General features: G+C 43.6%; 1 protein-coding gene across 1 annotated transcript in view; it reads right to left on the reverse strand.

The window, feature by feature from the left end:
- TMEM244 (transmembrane protein 244) overlaps positions 1-8,133 on the reverse strand; it is a 239,061-nt gene extending 230,928 nt beyond the window's left edge. Inside the window, exon 1 of the mRNA XM_085646800.1 lies at positions 7,808-8,133. The gene's annotated coding sequence lies outside the window, so the exon portion shown is untranslated. The remainder of the gene's footprint in view (positions 1-7,807) is intronic.
- Between the last annotated feature and the right edge of the window lie 1,371 nt (positions 8,134-9,504).

The raw sequence follows: 9,504 nt of genomic DNA on the forward strand, positions 1-9,504 counted from the left end.
TGACGAATCACCGTGAAATTTTCAGGATAGGAGCGGACCGGAGCTGGCCAAAAGTTTCGTAAAAGTTGTGAAGATTCGTCAATCAGCGCCAACTTTATTCCAAATAGAATGTTGCGGATTTCCTATGGAAAATAGGTCCTAACTATAAAGACCTACTGGCGACTGCCAGTAGGTAATATATATATATGCATCACACTCCACCTATGTCTCACCGATTGTGCCAAGAAAGTGAAGCACGGACCCAGCTGTAGCAGTTTCAAAAATGTTATTCCGCTCCTGCAGAAACCTCAGCAGTCATTACGCGTTTCGACACTCACGGTGTCTTGATCACTTGACGCGCACAACATGGGGAGGTACTTTTTAAACTATTTTTTGTACCAGTTTTTTCAAAGTGACAAGTGCATTAAATGTGCAAGGTTTGCAATGAACATGGATAACAGACTTTAAAGGCTGGTTAACAATAAGGTTGGGAGCGACTGCTGTCTAACAATTTAACAATTAATCATGGTATAAATACCCAGTCAAAGTTAGTTAAAATCACTACTTTAGAATAACGAATAAAAATAACCTCCTCATCGTCTTTATGGTGAAAAGTACGCATGCTCAATAAAAATTACCTGGAAGAAATTGCAGAATAAAATCTGAATTGGCAAGCAAATACAATACCTATTGATCAAAAATTTGCCTCACTCTCCTGTGAAACATCTTGGTTTAAATACCTGTTGATCATCCTATTGAATAAGATTTAGCAATGGTAAGAAAAATGAAGTTCTAGATTCACTAATGCTAAAATCTTAGGTTGTACTAGTAGATTTCATTCATTCTGTTGCAAACCCAAGAATCTTTAAAGTGTTTAGTGCAAATAGACAAAAGAAGTGCATCAGAACATTCATGTTAAAAACATACAACATCTGGAAAAAAAAGTACATGATCCTTATTTGTGTTAAAACCTCCATAACCAGTGTGTATCTTAAAAAGAGGGAATTAGCGGCAAACTATTAGTAACCTTAGTGTTATAACATTTGGTTTACAACAGATCTAATTATATCATCAGAATTATAAATAATAATATTCAGACTCCTCATGTTTCAAAAATGTGTGATCTTTCCCATATTAAAGACAAGTGTGCAGTTCATCAGTAGTGTTAAGCCCTGTTGGATGCTTAGGGGTCTATTATGATGGCGGGCGGACTTTGTCTGCCCGCCATCCCCCCGGGAAATGGGACCGCCCGTTAAGGGTGCGGCAGTCCCGCATGGACAATTAGGATGCGCCCGCCACACTGGCAGGCGCATCCCGCATTTTTTGTATTGAGGCGGGCGGTGCTGTCAGCAGCACCCACCGCAATACAAAAAAAGGCATGTGCGCATTTGCATGCACAACGTGGCAGGCACCGCGCGGTGCCTGCCACGTCGTCCATGCAAATGCCCCCATGTGCCCCCCTCCACCCGCCCCCAACATCCTGGGGGCCCACAACGGCCCCCAACTCAGGAAACAGCATACCTATCCGTGGCGGCGGCGGAAAGGCTGCTTTCCGCTGCCTTCCTAATATGGATGGCGGTGTCCAGCAGACACCGCCACCATATCAGGCCCCTTTTCCGCCCGGTCACCTGTGTGACCGGCGGAAGACCGGCGGATGGTCTTTCCGTCCGCCGGGGTCCCACCCACCATATTAATATGGCGGGGGGAAATGGGTGGCGGGCGGAAGAGAATGTCGGGCGGATCGCCACCGCCTTGCGGGCGGTGGCGATCCGCCCGACATTCAAATAGGCCCCTTAAGTGTCCAGATTTAAAATATATCGCATCTCAAGTTGTCTAAGGGCTTTGTCTCTGTCCCCCTCCTCTCTTGTTTGGGGGAAAAGAATCAATTAAAAAATATTTTTGATCTTTCGGGTCACCCTCATGTATTTCATTAAAATGGCGTGCCACCGTGTATGTCAGATCTTTGTTTTTGATGGCCCGTAGGTGATGGGGCACCCTCTTATGTCCCTGTAGGATTGTACTGCCTACATATCTTAGATTGCAGGGGCACTCCAGCACGTATACCACATGGACCGATTTGCAAGTCAGGGATTTTTCAATGGTTTTCTCCTCTGCACTGAATGGCGTTTTGTATGTGGTTGTATTTACTCTGTGCTGGCAGGCCTTGCATACCTTACATTTGAAAAAGCCCTTCCTTTGGTTAAGCCAAGTACCTCGAGGATGGCCTCTTGGATCATTCTGTACCAGGGCATCCTTCATGGAAGGAGCTCTGCGGTAGGTTATTGCCGGTCTGTGTGGCAATAAATGGCCTATGATGGGATCCCCTAGCACTAAAGGCCAATTTCTCCTTATTATTTTTCTTATGGATTTCTCTTGTCTATTGTATTGGAGAATAAATCGGAAAGACTCGCCTTCCTGACTCTTGGAGCTGTCTTCCTTGTTATCTTTCTGAAGAAGCAATTCCCTTGGGACCCTGTTGCTTTTTGCAATAGCTGCATCCACACATTTGATAATATAGCCCCTTTCTAAAAACCTTCTTTTACTGTTAGATTGGCCAGTTTTTAAATTGTTATCACAGCGGCAAATCCGCTTTGAACGGAGCATTTCCCATAGGGGATGCTCTGTATCAGATGTTGGGGGGGGTGAACTGCTGGCGTGAAGTACAGCATTCCCAGCAGTGGGCTTTCGATGGAGCCTAGTTTCTAATTGACCATTGGAAATTAAACCTCCACATCAAGGAAATGTATACTGCTGTTACTTATTGCTGCTGTGAACTGTAGATTTAGCTGGTTAATGTTTAACTTTTCAATGAAACCCTCAGCTTCTGTCTTGGTTCCCTCCCAAACTATAAAAAGGTCGTCTATATACCTCCACCATGTCTTGATGTTGTTGTTAACATATTCAGTCATTGAGTAGGACCAGCTCCTCCCACCATCCCATATGAAGACAGGCATAACTGGGGGAGAAGCTGGCCCCCATCGCTACGCCCCAGAGTTGTTGAAACAGGGCGATCTGAAACATGAATATATTATTGTTTAGACAAATCTCAACCATGTTAATAAGCATAGCATTGTGTTTGGTATAGTCCATTCCTTTTCTTGTGAGGTAGTAGCTCAGGGCTTTGAGACCATCCATGTGTTTGATGGATGTGAAGAGGGATGTTACAGCCATCGAAATAAGCAGATAGTTATCCTGCCAAGCAAAGTTACTCATCTTAGCCACAAAGTCACCTGCGTCTCTGATGTAGGATGTTAATCGTTGGACATGCTCCTGTAAATAAGAATCCACATATTTCGAAATGTTTTCTAATAGACTTTTTCGGGCCAATATAATTGGCCTTCCTGGGGGATGTAAAGGATTTTAATGTATTTTGGGGATGAAATACATGATTGGTGTGACTGGATTTTCATTTTTTTTAATTTAAATTCATCTGATGAAAGCAGTCCCGCATTTTTCCAACCTATGAGTTTACTTTTGTATTCATTACTGATTTTTCTCAATTTGGTAATGTCACTTCGAGAATAACAGTTGGTATCAGTTAGTTGGTTCATGGCCTCCTGAGTATAGTCTTTGATATTCCATAGGACTAAATTGCCTCCCTTGTCCGCGTTGCGGACCACTATACCAGGGTTCTGTTTTATTTTAGCCATAAGTTGGTAATATTGTAATTCCTGCTTATTTATCTTGCGTTTTTTGGTGTTTTGGATATAGTATTTGAGGCATTTTATACTTGTGACCACCTGGTCATGGAAAATATCGATGGAGTCTTTCAACATGATAGGATTGAACGTTGAACGAGGCTTAAATGGTGTCTTAGTGATAATTGATCTCATGGTATTGCTGGTGACTTCCGTGTCTTCTATGGTGGCACTTGATGTGCTGTTTTCATCCATCAAATCCTGCATGTCACACAGTGTTGCCAAGTCAGAAGTGTCAAAATTGTATTGGGGGGGGGGGGGGGGGTCGTATGGGTGTTCATCTTGGGCATCCCCTGTGTGGGTTTTAGCTCGTTTCTGGGTTTGGAAGTATTTTTCAAGTTTTAATTTACGTACACCCCTGTAAACGCCCATTCTTGTGGCCGCGTAATCAAAAGAGCTTTCCGGACAGAAAGATAATCCGAGTGCAAGCAATTGTTCTTCTGCTTTGTTTAAAACCACATCCGTTAAATTTATGACTGTAGGAGCATCATTGTGGGAGCCTGCAGTGCCCGTCTCCAGTTTCTTCTTGTTTGCCGCTTCTGTTGCCCTTTGGTGTTTGGTTCTTCGTTTGGCTGCCCTCCTTCTTTAACTACGTTTGATGGTCCTGGTCTCGGTTTCTTGTTTGCCTGGTTTCTGAGGTGTAGGGATAGTAGCCTTTCGCGGCATAAAAAATACACTTCATCTGTAAGTGAAATTTGAGCTGGTACCTGCATCATTGCCTGTCTGCGAGTTTCCACTTCTGTCTCGCATTCGACGGCAGAGCTTAAATCGGAGTTGGATGTTCCTCTATATCCTGCTCTTTCCTCCAATCGATTTTGCTTGGCTGTTTGTTGGTCTCCAAATTTAGATATTTTCATTGCATCATATTTTTTTGCGAAGGTAAAAATGCGCCCATTCTTGTAGTCTGACCAGTCCCGGTGAATCTTGTACGCTTTCCTTTCCCTGATTTGGTTTGTCTTCCCTCTTTAAATCGTTTATTCATTTCCTCCCTTAATCTGGTAACTTCATCTGTTTGAGTTAATGCGCTAATTTCTCCATTTATTTTCTCTATTTGTTCCTGCAGTTTTAATCGATCCTTTTCAGCATATATGACTAAAATAATTAGCAATATGCGTGAGGATTCAAGATTGGTTTCTGCCCATTCCTTCATCATGTCTCTGTCAGGTGTCTCGTAACTTGGGGCGATTAATATCCTCAGCCCTCTAGGTATTCGCCCCACATCGAGGTAGCGTTGTAAAGATTTGGCCACCCATAATATATATCCACCAAAGAACAAATCCACTCGCACTCCAGGAGATTCAGTTGTAAGGCTTATTTAATCCAGTGAAGTAACAGCCATCTCGTGCGATCCAGAATGGAGACACAAACTATGCAATGACCAAACACATGCAAACACATACAAACTACAGCTGGCAACAAATGAGATACTGGGGCTTGGCAACGATCCCAGCAAGCGAGAGAGGTGGAGACTGGATCAAAAAACTGAGACTCCTGGAGTAAAGACTAATAATCATCTTCCATACAAAACAACCTGATGGATTAAATGGGGACGAAGAATTACACGTTCATCTTTAATCTGGTGTCCTCACAACATCAACATATGAATTTAGAACCATCAAGAAAACCATGGAACCATCAACAACAACTCGTATCAACACTGCCAAGACCAGAGCTCCAAAAACCGCATACATCCCAGGGGGGAACTGAGCCGTATTGACAAAGAGAGCCGTCATGATGAGGAGGGCACTGAGCCCAGTATAGACGACAATTCACAACAGAGCTGAAATCTATTTTCTGAACTGTAACAATCAAACAGAAAAACCATAAGTGATAAAACTAATTTAGGTTTAATGACAAGTACTAATTGTATACTTAATTTTGTTTTTTCACAATTAAATTTAGTATTCACTTAAAATGAGTAAACTACACCTCCCAGAATGCACCATTATAGGCAGAATGGGCTTATGTGTATAATTAGACAAGACAGGTGGAGCACCGCTAACCGTGATCAAGACCAATCTGGTCAAAACGCGTTGGTTTGGGAGCTGTTGAAGGTGATGGCTGGTACTAATGGATTAAATAGGCCTTACAACTGAATCTCCTGGAGTGCGAGTGGATTTGTTCTTTGGTGGTGCTATTAATTGCGGATCTCGATTCCTTTACCACACCACTCGCACCGATTGTGAGCGCGCTGGCATAAAAAAATCATTTGGTGGAATATATATATATATATATATATATTATCTACTGGCGGTCGCCAGTAGATAGTTATAGTTAGGACCGTGTTTCCATAGGAAATCTGAAAAATTTATTTTGAATAACTTTGGCGCCGGTTGACGAACCCTCACGAAATTTTCAAAACTAATGGGGCGCTCCGCTCAGCTCCTACCCTGAAAGTCTCGGGGGGATTCGTCAAGCGGGGGCTGAGAAAAAGGGGGGGTCCCAAAACACGTTTTCCACATGCATTTTTCCATAGGACCTTTAGTCCAAGCTACAGCCCGAACGGCTGAACAGAATTGGTTGAAATTTGGCAGAGAGGTAGTCCTCAGGTCAGGGATGTGCCTTTTGCAGGTCTGGTGTAAATCTGTTCAGTATTTCCTGAGAAAATAGCATTTAAAATCAATATATATATATATATAAGCACGCTCCGAGCGCGTATGGTAAGCTTACACTGGTACGACTGATTTCACTAGTAAAACTCAAATTGAGTTCATTCTTTTGAAGTCTATTGATAAAGGATTTTGCCTGATCTTCAGTGCCCTTCCATACTAGAAACAAAAAATGTCTTGCGCTGCATGCTTAAAGTAATGAAATAACGAAAAACTGCAAGTCTTTCTTCATATGCACTTAAATTGTAGTTTAGTCAAATCACGTGGGAAATAATGTAAAATGGCCGCTCGCTACAGTTTCCATTGTCAGTGAACAAGAGTGCGTTGCACTCGAAACGCGTTTGGCAAAGTGGCTGAATAAAAGAATTAAGGAACCGCACAAGGCTTCGTTTTTCTTCTAAGATGTAAGAAGAATTTGACAGAATATATATATATATATATATATATATATATATATATATATATATATATATATTTTTTTTTTTATTTTTTTTTAAAAAGGGGTGGAGAAGCAACAGAGGAGCAGGTGGGTCGAAGCAACTAGAACATTTTTTTTAATTAAAAGCCAAAGGGGGCGAAGCAATGGATGACGCGGGTGCAACACTGAGCACTTAGGATGAGGGTATTTGAGAGGCAAACATCACATAATAAAGAGAGCGTGCACTATTGTCGGGTTATTAAAGAAAAAAGATATTCTAGGAAAGTGAGGAGTCGAATGATAAAAGTTATCCAATCAAAAAAAAAAAAATGATAAAGAAGCCGTGCTGCAGGAAAGTACAATACAAGACATGGAAGGAAAGCCATCACATAAGAAGAAAGCAAAGAAAATCATCAAAAGGTAAGCAATGGGCTAGCTCTAAACCCAATGAGTTTCTAGTATGGTCCACGAGAGTTTTTTCGCTATCTGTAAGCGAAACCTGAAAATAAACAGACATACAAATATCAGAATGTGAACAAAGGTCGCATGCATGAATGAGCCGGGCATTGAAACTGTATATACGGAATGTGCATACGAAATAAGCAACCTGTGAATGAGTGATGGACAGAACGGCATGTACATACGAAACACAGAACCGTGAGCACGGAATAGCTCACCAGGAGCATAAGATCCACTGATCCACAGAAAAAGAGACCCTTGTGCACAGAATGCACATACGAAATATCGACCGATGAGCAGAGAACGCTCACAGAGAACATCCATCTACCCACGAGGACAGTCAGCGTAATTAAAACAAACACACGTGCTTGGAACGTATATAAATACCAACCGGCGAACGGGAAACGTGCATACGGTATATGGCAGGAGCGACCCTTCGCATCTGCACATCTGTCAGGTGACGCGCTGCTGGGGTACCCGCAGTCCAACCCTCATTTCACCACCTTTGTATTTAAAAGGGATAGCCACGTTTCCGTTGCAGCTCCACAAGTCCTATGCACATGAATGTAAGGCTCGGAAGGACAGCATTTCGGGACGTGCGGGCCTTGATCTGCACCGACAGTCCGGGCTCCTTGCTCACTCACCTTGGTACCCGCTATGGTGGCTCCGGGGAGGGCCCCAGCCTGGAAGCAGAGCTCAGAGGTTTTCTTTTCCAGGGTGTTTCGGGAAGAACGACGGAGTGTAAATCTGGGAGTCGGTCTCAGAGGTGGGGATATCTAGGAGGGCAGGAGTCTGGCCGGATTAGGTGTGGAGGGTGGGAGGGGCTTTGACGACGAGAGGGGGGGTCTTGGGAGGGAGAATGTCTGAGATGGGAAGTCGGTAGTGGTAGGGTCTGGGAAAGGGGTCCAGGCGATGGGGTGAGACTCGGCGCTGCTTTCCTCCTAGGCTCAGCAGGTTGCTGCAGCGAAGCGCTTGCCAGCCCCACGCGCGTCACTGCGTCGTAGCGAACGGGGGAGGGGTAAAGCCGATGGTGACCGACCCCCCCCCCCCGATCTGCCGCTGATCACTCGTGCGACTTGTAACGGCCCGCTCACTAACAGCATTTATCATGGGTTCCGAGGCAACCCATTCCACCAGCTGGGTTGAACTGGGAAACCGAAAGGAAGCCTGGCAAATGTTGTCAGACCCGCGCTCGTACTCCAGCTAGCGAGCCTGGCCACTGGGGGGCAGTTCTCCACCAAAGACATTTTTTTTTAAATTAAATGCAAATATAGTGCATTTTACTACACCGTTTCATTATAGAACTTAGTTTAATCATTGAATGTATATATGGAGCTAGGAGACCAGGCTGCATGGTTCAATGAATAGTTGGATGGGTGAATTAATTCAAGAATGGATGACAATAAAGACCTTTGGCCAGTGGTGGCTGCCAACTAAGCAGGGTGGTGCGCGGGCATAAAAAAAAGTTGAATGGGACAAGAAGGGTCCAAAAAGTTATGCAGTACTTTCACAAACCAATCAACCACCCTGAGGAAGATTCCAACTTCATCCTACAACAAGCATTGGCAAAGCCAATAGGTCTAGGCGATACAAGAGCTATTGGCTTTGTTCATGTCTTTGTGCCAAGAGCATATCATATAAGTGTGTAAGTAAGTTTTATTTATAAAGCTTTATATAGCGCAAACATGACCCGTGATGGTATCAGCGCTTTACAGTTTTTTTTTGTGCATATTTATATAGCGCGAACTCGACCCGAAGGTATTGGAGCGCTTTACATGAGCACCGTATTTACATTACACATTCAGGCACAGGGAGATTAAGTGATTTACCCAGAATCACAGGATGTGGACGCGACCCCGAGGCTCGAACCCTGGTTTCCAGCACCAAAAGGCAGTCTAGCCAACGGACCACATCCTCTCCCCTTAAACAAGTAAGATACAACGGTACCATAGCAAATACGAGATAGGTACAATCCGAGAAGAATAACCATTTGAGGAACATGACCTCCATTGGAAATCAGCAGGATAGTAGTCATGATTAGAAAATGAAAATTAGACATGGGTAAGATCAAGCGAAACAAGGTGTGATCTTAAGCCAACCATTTGTTCATCGGAAGTGTTTTCACTTCCTTTTTGAAGGTGGCGGTAGACTGAATCAGACGGATTTCCGTAGGCAAAGAATTCAAAATTTTCGGGGTGATAGCCGAGAAGTCTCTGTTGTACGTTTTCTTTTTTGGGAAAATCTGTGGTTTCAGCAGCAGGGAGCTGCTACTTCACGATGTTCTGCATCCGCCTCATAATCTAGCTTTTGTGCCAAGTACCTAGGGGTATTGAAATGTAAG

The sequence above is a fragment of the Triturus cristatus genome, chromosome 3_2 (genome assembly GCF_964204655.1).
Source record: "Triturus cristatus chromosome 3_2, aTriCri1.1, whole genome shotgun sequence".
Classification (NCBI taxonomy): Eukaryota; Metazoa; Chordata; class Amphibia; order Caudata; family Salamandridae; genus Triturus; species Triturus cristatus.